The sequence below is a fragment of the Panthera tigris genome, chromosome B1 (assembly GCF_018350195.1).
Source record: "Panthera tigris isolate Pti1 chromosome B1, P.tigris_Pti1_mat1.1, whole genome shotgun sequence".
Lineage (NCBI taxonomy): Eukaryota > Metazoa > Chordata > Mammalia > Carnivora > Felidae > Panthera > Panthera tigris.
In genome coordinates, this window is record NC_056663.1 from 116,712,768 (window position 1) to 116,726,071 (window position 13,304).

A 13,304-nucleotide genomic window follows, 5' to 3' on the forward strand; every position below is an offset into this window, starting at 1 on the left:
CTCACAAATAAAACATACTCAAGTAAGTAGCACTCAAAGTAAGAAACAAACATATACTGGCACTCCACAATCTCCTAATATGCCCAGTAAGCTGTAATAATAGTTTCTATCAGAAGAGATTAGTTGTGCCAATTTCATTCTGTATACAGTGTACTGTATATATATATGGGGATGTATATGTATGTGCAGTTTTGGATATTTTTATACTATAGTATGTATATGTATATATATGTATGTATATACACACACATTTTTGCTTACTCATATATATACTATATAGCATATTTTTATTTTTATTTATACAGAATACCATGTTTATTTTTATTTATAAATGTAGTATAAAAATGGGTAAAACTCTATACACAGGTACACACATACACACAATTAGATAGTATAAGCTTATTTGTGTCTTGTTATTTTTGTTCAACATTATGTTTGGGATATCCATATCATTGCATATAGTTGTACTTTTTCATGTGTTTATTCATTGAGTGCAATTTTCCATTGTATAAATATTTCACAAATTAACCATTGTACCATTAATAGGCACTTGAATACTTTCCAGTTTTTGGCTAAAATACAGTATTATGACTTTAGAGCCTAAGCCAGATATATCCTAAGAAACATAAGCAGACAAATTCAGCAAAGAAACCAAAAACAAAAAACCAAAGAAATAAAAAATGATGAAACAACCTACTAGGGAAACTAGTATTCTATTATGATTATTGTTATTAGTATTTATTATTCAATTATTTTTTCCAGATTTTTTGAGGTATAATTGACAAATAGTTAAGATATTGAAAGTGTACAAAGTGATTTGATGTATGTGTGCATTGTGAAAGGATTTGCCCACTGAGTAGTTAATATATCTATTACCTCACATATTTAACTCCCCTTTTTTTGGTAAAGAACATTTAAGTTATATTCTTTTAGCAAATTCCAATTATACAATACAGTATTATCAACTATAGTCCCCATACTACACATTAGATCCTTAGACCTGATTCATTTTATAACTGAAAGACTGTACCCTTTTATCAACCTTTCCCTATTTCCCCTGTCCCCACAACCACTTTTCTACTCTGTTTCAGAGTTCTACTTTTTGGTTTGTTTCTTTTTGATTCCACACAGAAGTAACATCATGTAGTATTTGTCTTTCTCTGCTTCGCTTAGTTCACTTAGCATAATGTCTTCCAGATTTATCCATCTTGTTACAAATGACAAGATTCCCTCCTTTTTTAAGACTGAATAATACCTTTCTCTTTCCCTCCCCTCCCCTCTCCTCTCCCCTCCCCCTCCTTCCCTCCTTTCCTGCCCCTCTCCTTCCCTTCCTTTCTTTCCCCTCTCCCTCTTTCTCCATACCAGATCATCTTTATCCACTCACCCATTGGTGGACTCTTAGGTTGTCTCTACATATTTTTTAGTGCAGATAATGCTGCAATGAACACTGAAGTGCATAATCTCTTTGAGATAATGATTTCATTTCCTTTGGATATATACTCAGAAGGGGGGTTGCTGGGTCATAATAGAAGTGGTAGTTCTATTGTTAATTTTTTGAAGAATCTCCATACTGTTTTCCATAGTGTACCAGTTTATGCTCTCATTAACAGTATACAAGGATTCCTTTTCTCCGCATTCTTGCTAGCATTCTTATCTTTTTGGTAATAAACATCCCAACAGGTGTCAGTTGATATCTCATAGTTTTTATTGTATCTCCCCAATGATTAGTGATGTTGAGCACATTTTCATGTACCTGTTTGCCATTTGTACGCATTCTCGGTAAAAATGTCTATTCAGGTCCTTTGCCCAATTTAATTGGTTTGCTTTTTTGCTATTGAGTTGTATAGGTTCTTTGCATACTTGCATATTAATCTCTTTCTGGGTGTCTGGTTTGAAAACATTTTCTCCCATTCCATAAACTGCTTCTTCATTTTGTTGAGGGTTTCCTCTACTGTTCAGCTTTTTGGTTTGCTGTAGTCACTCTTACTTTGCTTTTGTTGCCTTTGCTGTTGTTGTTAAATGCAAAAAACCACTGTGAAGATCAATTCCAAGAAGTTTACCCCTATGTTTTTTTTTTTTTTTTTCCCCTGGGAGTTTTACAGTTTCAGGTCTTCTGTTCAAAACTTTAATCCATTTTGAGTTGATTTTTGTGTACAGTGTAGGAGAGGTCCAGTTTAATTCTTCTGTGTGTGATATCCACTTTCCCCAATAGCACTTATTGAAGAATGATCCTTCTCCCATTGTATAGTCTTGGTTTCATTAAAAAAATTAATTGACCATATTTTCATACATGTATTTGTTGGCTTTGAATTCGGTTCCATTGATTAAAGTGTTTGTTTTGATGCCAGTACCATACTGTTTAATTAATATAGCTCTGCAATATAGTTTGAAATCAGAAAGTATAATGGCTCCAGCTTTGCTTTTCATTCTCAAGACTGCTTTGACCGTTTGGGGTCATTTGTGATTCCCTATAAATTTAGGATTCGTTTTTGAATTACCATGAAAAATGCCATTGGAATTTTGATAGAGAATGCATTGATTCCACAGATTGTTTTGGGTACTATGGGCATTTTAACAATATTGATTCTTCCAATCCAGGAACATAGGCTATCCTTCCATTTATTTGTCTTTTTTGATTTCTTTCATCAATCTTTTGGGGTTTCGGTACACAGATTTTTCATCTCCTTGCTTAAATTTATTGCTAGGTATTTTATTCTTTTTCATGCTTGTGTAAATGTGATTGTTTCCTTAATTTCTCTTTCTGTTAGTTCATTGTTAGTATATAGAAACACAACTGATTTTTGTATATTGATGTATGCTACAACTTTACTGAATTTGTTTATTAGTTCTAACAGTTTTTTTGATGAGGTCTTTAGAATTTTCTATCTGTAATATCATGTCCTCTACATATAGTGATACTTTTACTTCATCCTTTATTTGGATGCCTTTTATTTTCTTGCCAGATTGTTCTGGCTAGTATTTCGAATAATTTATTGAATGAAAGTGGTGACAGTAGGCATTTTTTTGTCTTATTCCTGATTTTAGAGTAAAGCCTTTCAGCTTTTCATCACTGAGTATAATGTTAACTGTGGTTTCCTCATATGTGGTCTTTATTATGTTGAGGTACTTTCCTTCTATACTCAGTTTTTATTATGAAAGGATGTTGAACTTTGTCAAACATGTTTTCTGTGCTTCTTGAGATGATTATACAATTTTTATCCTTAATTTTGTTAATGTGGAATTGATTGGGTATGTTGAACCATTCTTGCATTTCTGGAGTAAATCCCACTTGATTACAGTATATGATCCTTTTAATGTACTATTGGACTTGGTTTGCTAATATTCTGTTGAGAGTTTTTGCATTTAACTTTTCATCAGGGATACTGGCAGATCATTTTCTGTTTTTGTAGTGTCCTTGTCTGGTTTTGGTATCAGTGTAATGTTGGCCTTGTAAAGTGAGTTTGTAAATAATTCCTTTTCTTCAACTTTCTGAAAAAGTTTGAGGACTGTGAATTCATCTTCAAATGTTTGGTAGAATTCACCATTGAGGCCATCTGATCCTGGACTTTTCTTTGTTGTGAGGTTTCTGATTACTGGCTCAATATCCTTACTAGTAATTGGTCTGTTCAGATTTTCTTTTTCTTCATGATTCAGTTTTGGTAAGTTGTATGTGTTTAGGAAGTTAGCAATTTCCTCTAGGTTGTCCAACCTGTGGGTGTACAATTGTTCATAGTGTTCAGTTATAATCTTTTGTATTTGTGTGGTATCACCTGAAATGTCTTCTCTTTCATTTATAATTGTATTTCTTTGAGTCCTCCTTTTTCTTCGTAAGTGTAAAGGTTTATTATTTTGTTTATATTTTCAAAAAAGTAGCTCTTAGTTTCATTCATCTTTTCCATTGTCTTTTTAGTCTCTACTTCATTTATTTCCACTCTGATGCTTATTATTTCCTTCCTTCTGCTAACTTTGGGCTTAGTTTGTTCTTCTTTATTAGTTTCCTTGAAGTGTAAAGTTAGGTTGTAACTTTACCTTAAAGACCTTAAAGAAGGTCGTAACCTTCAAAACAACTCACATTTATAGTAAAAATCAGCAGCCTGGCAACCACTGGAAGGGGCAGAATTAGGTTAGCTATTCTCTAGTGCCCCATTGTCAGAAAAGTGTCATTATTTTACCTATTTGGTAGTTCTCTACAAGACACTAATAGCAAGGCTGTCTTCATTTTACCTTAGAGTTCACCTAGTATGTACAGCCTTTTCCCCAGCAGGTGTTTGTAACTGTTAACCACTGTGACTGTCTGAGGTGGTGGATAACAGTTGGCATTTAAAAAAAAAAAAAAAGGCTAATTCAAAAGCTTAAAGTTAAAATATTGGAAAGAAGATATCCATAGGAGGCTTTCAAAAGCCAACATGTTCCTGGTAAGCCAAAAAGCCATATGCATATTGTATGTTCACTCACAAAAGACATAAACTCTAAACTGACTAAACTTGAAGCTCTGCACAAGCAGGGAATAAAGGGGTAAGGCAGAGTTGTAAATTGCCTGGCTGACTGTTGAAGGCATGCTCCAAAACACATACAGAACTCCCGTGGTAAAGACTGGAAGACTTACTGGTTTTAGGTAACTAAGGATCTCTGTCTAATCATTAGGTGACCACTAAGCTAACCAAGCAGAGATTTCCACAGCTGCTCATGAGGAAATAATATAGATTTTACTGAAATAGTTCAGAAAAGTCACTAAACTAACAACAATAACAAAGCCTGGGTAGGGCAGAGAATCTAATTTCCTAAATTACCACATTATATTATTCGAAACGTCCAGTTTGTAACAATTATAAAACATACAAGGAAACAAAGTGTGGTCAATACAGAGGAAGAAAGCAGTTAATAGAAATTGTCAATGAGGAAGTTCAGATGTAAGACTACTAAACAAAGACTTTGAGTTATTATTTTAAGTATGTTCAAAAAAACTGAAGGAAACCATGCTTAACAAATTAAAAGTAGGGGTGCCTGGGTGGTTCAGGCCGTTAAGTGTCTGACTCTTGATTTAGGCTTGGATCATGATCTCATGGTTTGTTGGTTGGAATCCTGAACCTCACCCCTCTCTCTGACCATCCCCCACTCTTTCTCTCTCTGCCCCCCTCTTTCAAATAAATAAACTTTAAAAAAGTAACTAAAAGTAGGAAAACAATGTTTTATCAAGTAGATGAGATAAAACGAAATAGAAACTATAATAATAAAATGGGAATTCTGGAATTGGAAAGTAAAATAACTTAAAGTAGAAGGTCCATTAGAATGGTTCAACAGTAGACTTGAGTAAGAGAGAGAAAAAGCAGTGGGGAAAGAAGCTGAAAATAGGTCAGTTGAGATTATCCAGTCCAAGAAACAGAAAGAAAAAAGAATGAAGTAAAAATAGCAGAACATCTGAGACCTATGGGGATACTATCAAGCATACCAACATATTCATAATGAACATCCACAAAGTAGATGAGGGAGAGTAAGAGAGTATGAAGTAGGAAAACTATCTGAAGAAATAATAGCCCAAACTCCCCAAATTTGATGAACAACATTAACCTATACATTCAAGAAGCTCAGCTAATTCCAAGTAGCATGAAAATTGTTCCACACCTAGAATAATTATAAAACTGTTGAAAGCCAAAGGTAAAGAATCTTGAAAGCAGCAAGAAAACTCATCATATGCAAGAGATTTTCAATAAGATTAACAGCTGATGATGCATAAGACATATGGAGGCTAGAGGCGCTGGGATGACATATTTAAATGTTGCAAGAAAAAGATCATCAACTAAGAAATTCTACATATATCAAAACTATGCTTTAAAAGTGAATAATAAACTAAGGTATTCCATGACAAATATTAGAGTGTTTATTGCTATTAGCCCTACTCTACAAGAAATTTTAAATGGAGTCCTTCAGTCTGACAGGAAAGAACACTAGACAGTAATTGAATCCACATGAAAATACAAAGAACACCAGTAAAAGTAAACACATAGGAAAATAGAAACAACCTTATATACATATGGTTTTTTAACTCTTTTTTCTATCTGATGTAAAGGCAACCATATAAAGCAGTAATTATAAATCTGTGTTAATGTATATACAATGCATAAAATTGTATGACAATAACAGCACAAAGGTAAAGGGGTGATTGGAGCTGTATAGGAACAAAGTTTCTGTATATCAGTGTAATTAAATTGGTATTACTCTAAATTAGATTGTTATAAGATGTTAACTAAAATCCCCAAGACAACTACTAAATATGTAACTCCAAAAAATATAATAAAAGTGACAAGGGAGTTAAAATGTTGCACTAGAAATATCCATTAAACACAAAATAAGACAGTGATGGAAGAAGAGTTAAACAAAAGACATACAGAAACTGATAATAAATTGGCAAACAATAAATCCTACTTCAACAGTAATTACATTTACTGTATATGGTTTAAATAATATAATTAAAAGGCAAAGACTGGAAAAATGGATTGAGAATTTCAACTATCTGCCATCTATGAGACTTGGTTTAAGGGTACAAATAGGCTGAAAATAAATGGATAGAAAAAATCATGTAAACAGTGATTAAAAGAGAACTGGAGTAGCTATACTAATAACAAAGTAGGATTTCAGACAATATTATTACCAAAAACAAGTACATTTTATAATAATAAAAGGGTCAGTTCATAAAGATGTAACAACTATAAACACACATGAACCTAAAAATAGGGTACCAAAATAAATAAAGTAAAAAATGACAGAATGAAAGGGAAAAAGATATATCTACTGTTGAAAGTGGAGTACTGAATAATAACAACTAGACAAAACTGAGGAACAAAAACACTAAGTCAACTAAGTTAACTAGTATCTAGAGTACACTTCACCAAACAGCAGAATACACATTCTTCTCAAATGTGCATGGAACATTCTCTAGGACAGACTATATGGCAGATCATAAAGCAAAGCTACCTAAATTTAAATGATTAAAATCATGCAAAGTGTATTCGTTATCAATGGAGTGAAATTATGAATGGAGAAGCAGCAAAGGTGGGTAATTAATCAATATGTATATATGACACACTCCTAAATAATCAGTGAGTTAACTAAAAAAATCATAAGGGAAGTTAGAAAATACCCTGCAATAAATGAAAATAAAAAGTTAAACTTTATGGGATACATCTAAAGCAGAAGTAGAGGGAAATTTATAGCTTTACATACCTGTATTTAAAAAGTTCTGAAATCAGTAAACTAATCTTCTACCTTAAAAATCCAGAAAAAGAGCAAAGTAAACACAATGCAAATGGCATGAAGGAAATACTAAAGACTAGAGCGGAAATTAATGAAATAAGAAATAGAGACATAGAAATAAAAATGAAATAAAAAATAGAAATAGATAAAATCAAAGAAATCAAAAGTTTTTTGGAAGGATCAACAAAACTGAGAAAACTACACAGACTAAACAAGAAAAGTAAGAGAAAACCCAAACTACAAAATTAGGCATTAAAAACAGGATACTACTACTGACCTTATAAATTATAAGGTAATACTATAAAAATGATAGATCAACAAAGTAGATAACCCAGATGAAATGGACATATTCTTAGACACAAACTACTGAAACTGACTCAAACAGGAAGAGAGAATATAAATATAACTACAACCAATATAAAGACTGAGTTAATAACAATAATAAACCTGCCAACAAAGATAAACCCAGAACTACATGACTTTGCTGGTGAATTCCACCAAACACTTAAGGAATTAGCCTCAATCCTTTACAAATTCTTCCAAAAAATAGAAGAGGGAACACTTTTCAATGCATTCTATGAATCCAGTATTAACCTGATACCAAAAACAAAGACATCCCAAGAATGTAATATACTAATATCATTCATTAATATAAAGGCAAGAATCCTAACAAAATACCAGCAAACATATTTCAACAACATGAAAGATTTATACATTATAGTCATTTGTGATTTATCTCAGAAATGCAATGTTGGGCCAATGTACAAAAAATTAAAGCAATATAACACATGATCATCTTAGTAGATGCAGAAAAAGTACAATATCTTTTCATAATAAAAATAACTAGAATAGAAAAAAAAATCCTCTACCTGATAAAGAGCTTCCACAAAACCTACAGCTAGCATAATACTTAATAGTGAAAAATTGAAAGTTTTTCCCCTAAAATCAGGAACAAGACAAAAATGTTTGCTCTTGTCAATTCCATTCAATATCTACTGCAGGTTCTTTTTTTTTTTTTTTTTTTTAACGTTTTTATTTATTTTTGAGACAGAGAGAGACACAGCATGAACGGGGGAGGGTCAGAGAGAGAGGGAGACACAGAATCGGAAGCAGGCTCCAGGCTCCAGGCTCTGAGCCATCAGCCCAGAGCCCGACGCGGGGCTCGAACTCGTGGATCGCGAGATCGTGACCGGAGCTGAAGTCTGACGCTTAACCGACTGAGCCACCCAGGCGCCCCTCTACTGCAGGTTCTAGCCAGGAAAATTTAGGCAAGAAAAAGAAATAAAGGTACTCAGATTGGAAAGGAAGAAATTAAACTATCTGTATGTGTAGATGAAATAATCTTGTATGTAGTAAATCCTAAGGAATCTATCAAAAAAGTTAGTACTAATAAATTTGTAAGTCTGCAGAATACAAGATGAATACATAAAAACTTAATTGTTGCACGAAGACTTAATGAAAATGAAGAGCTAAATGAAACAGAGATAAGCAATATGCCTGATAAAAAAAATCAAAATAATGGCCATAGATACTGGACTTGAAAAAAAGGTGAATGAACTCAGTCAGAACTTCAACAAAGAGAAAGAATGTATAAAAATAACCAGTGTTAGCTGAAGTATTCAGTATCTGAAATGAAAAATGTCCTGGAGGGAATCCACAGCAGGTCAGAGGATGCAGAAGAATGGATCAGTTATCTGGAATATAAGAGATGGAAAGCAACCAAGCTGAACAGCAAAAAGGAAAAATAATTTAAAAAATGAGAATAACCTGAGACTCTCCAACATCATCAAGCAAAATAACATTCACATTATAGGGATCCCAGAAGGATATGAGGGAGAGAAGGGGGCAGAAAACATATTTGAAAAAAATAAGAGCTATAAACCTCCCTAATTTAGGGAAGGAAACAATTGTATCTACAAAAATTAGTCAAGGGACAAATAAAAATATGTAAAATATGACACTGTATACACAAAATATGGAAGGAGCACAAAATTTTCATGCTTTTGTGTGTTCAAATTTAAGTGCAATTAACTCAATACACACAGCTATACACACAAGATGTTCTATATGAACCCAATGGTAACCACAAATGAAAAACTTATAATAGGTACACAAAATAAAGTAAAAGGAATCCAAGCATAACATCAAAGCAAGTCATCAAACCACAAGAGAAGAAAACCAGAGAAGAAAAAAGGAATAGAGACCTACAAAAAATACCAGAAACCATTAACAAAATAGCATTAAATACATACCTATCAACAATGACTTGGAATGTAAATGAACTAAATGCTCCATTCAAAAGATATGAGATGACTGGCTGAAAAACAAGACCCATCCATATACTGTCTACAAGAAAAGAACTTAAACCTAAACACTCACATAAACTGAAAGTGAAAGGATGGAAAAAGATACTTCATGCAAACAGGAAAGAAAAAAAAATGCAGTAGCAATATTTATATTAGACAAAATAGATTTTAAAACGAAGACAGTAGTAAGAGACCAGGGACTACATAATGTTAAAGGCATCAATCCAATAAGAGGATGTAACAGTTATAAATATCTATGCACCCAACATAAGAGCACCAAAATATGAAAAGCAAATATTAAACAGACATAAAAGGAGAAACGGACAGTAATACAACACTAGTAATACCCCACTTACATAAATGGATAGATCCTCCAGACAGAATATCAACAAGGAAACATGGCTTTGAATGACACATCAGATGAACCTAACAGATATATACAGAACATTCCATCTAAAAACAGCAGAATAAACATTTTTTTCAAGTGCACATGGAACATTTTCCAGGATAAATCACATTAGGCCAGAAAACAAATATAAATAAATTTAAGATGATTAAAATCATATTAAGCATCTTTTGACAACAATGATATGAAACAGGAAATCAATTGCAAGGAAAAAACTAGAAAAAAAACACAAACCTCACAAACATGTGGAAGCTAAACAACATGCTACTAAACAACTAATGCGTTAACAAGAAACTCAAAGAGGAAATAAAAAAATACGTGGAGATAAATGAAAATTAAAACACAACAGTCCAACATCTTTGGGACACAGACAAACCAGTTCATAGAGTGAAGTTTATAATATTACAAGCCTACCTCAGGAAATAAAAATTTCAAACAATCTAACCTTACGCCTAAAGGAATTAGAAAAAGAAAAAAATCCCAAAGCTAGTATAAGGAAGAAATAATGAAGATTAGAGCTGAAATGAATGAAATAGAGACTAAAAAATAAGATCAATGAAACAACTGATTCTTTGAAAAGATAAACAAAATTGACAAATCATTAGCTAGACTCATCAACAAAAGGAGGACTCAAAAACAGAAATGAAGGAGGAGAAATAACTGACATCACAGAAATACAAAAAATTATGAGAGTATTATAAAAATTATATGCTAATGAATTAGAAAACCTAGAAGAAACGGATAAATTCCTAGTAACATATAATCTTCCACAACCAACTCAGGAAGAAATGGAACAAATTTCTGACAAATCTGAATAGTGACAAATCTGAATCAGTAATAAAACTCCCAACAAAAATCTAGGACCAGGTGGCTTCATAGGTGAATTCCAGCAAACATTTAAAGAGTTAATACTTATTCTTCTCAAACTATTCCAAAAAATAAGAGGCAGGAAAGCTTCCAAATTCATTCTATGAGGCCTACATTATCCTAATATTAAAAACAAAGACACCATAATAAAAGAAAACCTAATGAACACAGATGCAAAACTTCTCAACAAAATATTAGCAAACCGAATTCAACAATATATTAAAAGGTTTATTCAGCATGATCAAGGGGGATTTATTCCAGGGATGTAAGGGTGGTTCAATATTCACAAATCAATCAATGTGATACATCACATTAACAAGAAGGATAAAAACCATATGATCTCTCAATACATGCTGAAAAAGAATTTGACAAATACAACATCTATGCAAGATAAAAACTCAAGTGAGTTTAATGGGAATACACCTCAACATAATAAAGGCCATATATAACAAATCCACAGCTAACATTATACTCAATGGGGGAAAACTGGGAGTTTTCCCTCTCAGATCAGGAACAAGACAAAGAAGTCCACTCTCACCTCTTTTATTCAACATAGTACTGGATATCCTAGCTGCAGCAATCAGACAAGGAAAAATAGAAAAAAAAAAAAAACAAAAAACATCCAAATTGTAAGGAAGAAGTGAAATGATCACTTTTTCCAGGTAACATGATACTATACAGAGAAAACCCAAAAGAATCTACCAAAAAACAAACAAATAATAAGGTTATAGGATATAAAATTAATATACAGAAATGTGTTGTGTTTGTATACATTAATAACAAAGTAGCAGAAAGATAAATTAAGAAAAACAGTCCCATTTACAATTGTCCCAACAAGAATAAAACACCTAGGAATATATTTAACCAAAGAGGTGAAAGACTTATACTTTGAAAATTATAAGACATTAATGAAAAAAATTGACCACAATACAAAGAAATGGAAAGATACACCATGCTCATGAATTGGAAGAATTAATATTGTTAAAATGTCCATACTACCCAAAACAATGTATAGATTCAAAGCAATCCCTACAAAAATACCAATAGAATTTTTCACATAAGTAGAACATATAATCCTAAAATTTTTATAGAACCACAAAAGACCTCACATAGCCAGAGCAACCTTGACAAGAAAGCTGGAGGTATCATAATCCCAGACTTCAAGATATGCTACAGAGCTATAGTAATCAAAACAATATGGTAATGGCACAAAAAATAGCCACAGAGATCAATGGAACAGGACAGAGAACCCAGAAATAAAACCAACCGTACACAGTCAATTAATCTATAAAAAGGAGGCAAGAATATACAGTGGGAGAAGACAGCCTTTTCAAAAAATGGTATAGGGAAAAATGGACATCAACAGGCAAAATAATGAACTGGATGGCTTTCTTACAGTATATACAAAAATAATCTCAAAATGGATGAGGACCTACATGTGAAACCTGAAAACTCCTAGAAGAAAAAGTAAGCAACAATCTATTGGACGTCAGCCTTAGCAACATTTTTCTAGATATGTTTCCTCAGGCAAAGGAAATAAAAGCAAAAATAAACTATTGGGAATACATCAAAGTAAAAAGGTTTTGCACAGCAAAGGACACCATCAATAAAACAAAAAGGTTAACCTACTGAATGGGAGAAGATATTTGCAAATGACATATCCAATAAGGGGTTAATATCCAAAGTATATAAATAACTTCTATAGCTCAACACCTAAATAAATAAATAAATAAATAAATAAATAAATAAATAATTGGGTAAAGGACCTAAATAGATATTTTTCCAAAGAAGACATACAGATGGCCAACAGATACCTGAAAGGATGCTCAATATCACCAGGCATCAAGGAATGCAAATCGGAACCACAATGAGATATCACCTCATACCAGTCAGAATGGTTAGCATCAACAAGACAAACAAATGTTGGTGAGGATGTGTACAAGAAAAGAGAGTGCTCCTGCACTGTTGGTGGGAACATAAGTTGGTGCTACCACTATGGAAAACAGTTTGAAGGTTTGTCAAAAAATTAAGGGCACCTGGGTGGCTCAGTTGGTTAAACGTCTGACTTTGGCTCAGGTTATGATCTTGCGGTTCATGAATTGGAGCCCGGCATCGGGCTCTGTGCTGACAGCTCAGAGCCTGGAGCCTGCTTCGGATTCTGTGTCTCCCTCTCTCTCTGCCCCTCCGCTAATCGCACTCTCTTTCTCTTTCTCTCTCTCTCTCTCAAAAAAAAAAAAAAAAGAATAAAACATTAAAAAAATTTAAATAAAAAAATAAAACTAGAAATACCATATGACTAGCAATCCAAGAATGAAATCAAAATAACTACATTTAAATACCATCAAAAAGAATACTTAGAGGGGTGCCTAGGTGGCTCAGTCGGTTAGGCATCCGACTTCGGCTCAGGTCATGATCTCGCGGTCCGTGAGTTTGAGCCCCGCATCAGGCTCTGTGCTGACAGCTCAGAGACTGGA

At 33.0% G+C, this 13,304-nt stretch overlaps 1 protein-coding gene across 1 annotated transcript in view; it reads right to left on the bottom strand.

The window, feature by feature from the left end:
- TET2 (tet methylcytosine dioxygenase 2) overlaps nucleotides 1-13,304 on the bottom strand; it is a 132,183-nt gene that overhangs the window by 17,894 nt on the left and 100,985 nt on the right. The gene's annotated exons all lie outside the window — the stretch shown is intronic.